This window comes from Fukomys damarensis, unplaced genomic scaffold (assembly GCF_012274545.1).
Source record: "Fukomys damarensis isolate Sample0158 unplaced genomic scaffold, DMR_v1.0_HiC HiC_scaffold_3, whole genome shotgun sequence".
Lineage (NCBI taxonomy): Eukaryota > Metazoa > Chordata > Mammalia > Rodentia > Bathyergidae > Fukomys > Fukomys damarensis.
Genome location: NW_022900915.1, coordinates 32,092,455 through 32,094,239, shown reverse-complemented (window position 1 = coordinate 32,094,239; position 1,785 = coordinate 32,092,455).

Here is a 1,785-nt window from a genome sequence, read left to right as displayed (position 1 = left end):
AAGAAAATGTGTGTTTTTAATCTTTACTTCTCGTCCTCTACTATTTGCTTCATATAGAAGATTCTCAAAGTAAACAGCAGGTACATGTTGCCCCAGCTATCCAAGGGGCCAAGGCAGGAAGATGACAAGTTTCAGGCTAGCCTGGAAAATATGGTGAGACCCTGTGTCAAACTTAAAGAAAACAAAACAAGACATGACACACTTACCAAATGGTTTAAATTCAACTTTTAAATATTTTGTGTGATGTGTATATGTACCAGTTCCCCAAAGTGAATGTAAGCAATACATATCACAAACATACTAATTTAAATCAAAATTTAATATAAAGACATTTCCTGTTACAAGAACTTCACATTTTAACGTCACTAAGTTTTGGGAATCTTTTTTCTCCCTGAGTTAGACTGATGTACTTCAGGGTCTAAAATCTTGAATCTAGGAAATCTAAGCTCGCAGTATTAAAACTGTCCAAATTCCCAGGGTGGAGGCTGGGGAACCTGCCTCTGACCTCACCCCTACAACTGCTGCGTTTAGGTTATGACAATGGTTAGTCACAAGCCCGAGGACATACTTTCCAAGTTAATGGCGTATTTCCTCCCATTCTGAATGTAGTTGGTGACACCAATCAAATGACATCATAGCTCCTCTATACAAAGTGTCTCATTTTTTGGCATATACCCTCCAAGGTTGCCTGCTTATCGAAATACTAGATAACAGTAAGTAGAGCATTTTAGGAGGAAATGTATTTAAATTCTTTTCCCTCAATGAAGAATGCTGCTGGGCTGGGGATGAAGCTCAGTTGTGCCAGTGCCTGCATGGCAAATGCGAGGTCCTGAGTTCGATCCGGGGCGGGGGGGGAGAGAGATAGAGCGCAAGCGAGAGAGAGAGAGAGAGAATGCTGCTGCCAGCCTATCCTTGAGGAAAAAGAAGTCAAAATTTCGAAGGGTTCAGAGGAAAACAGAATTCCGTTCTGCTGAGCTCTGCATGCCATGGGAAATCTTTCTCTATATTAGACTTTTCTCTCAACTGGGAGAAACACAGCCTCAAAGAGTGGTGACCCATGCCCCAAAGTGACAATGCTTTTGCAGGGAAATAGTTTTTTCTGTCAGGTCTGATCAAGAACCTGATCAGTGGTCTGATCAGTGGCAACCACTAGCTGACAGTCTGTCCACAGGAGAGCCTGAAGTGGGATTCTTCATTGTGTTTCACTTCCAGTCCCGAACCAGGAAGTGCTGTTCAAGATGAGCTCAAGACAAAAAAACGATCTAGCCTCATAAAACTAAACCCAGCAGATCTCAGAAAGACTCTGCGTCCTTAAATCTGGGATGGTTCTCTGGTTTGGATTAGAACCTCTGGTCTCTGGCCCATAAAATATTACTAAACTTTCAAAACTGCCAAAGCAAAGTTATAGGACACAGAACACACCGCCGCCTGCACTTAACACGCTCACAGACCCTTCCCTTTGGTGATCTCCTTTCCTATCTAGACAGTCCAGGCGTGGGTCAGATTTGGCTAGTAATCTCTCTGCTAACCCAGGGTGGTTACAGAGGTGTCTAATTCTCCAGATTCTTGGAGAGGAGGGTCGAGGCGGGATCCGGCCACGCCCAGGTCGCAGTCTTCAGTTGCACAACTGCTAGCTGCCTCAGGGCAAGTCCTAGGGGGAACCCTGCAACCTCCGGTCCCCTTCTTTCTGACCCACCGGCCAGTCCTCGGGCAGGGGAGGGTCACCGGCTGGCGATCGGGGAGGAGGGCGTCCTAGGTCAGGCTCGGAGCTTGGGACAGCTTCGG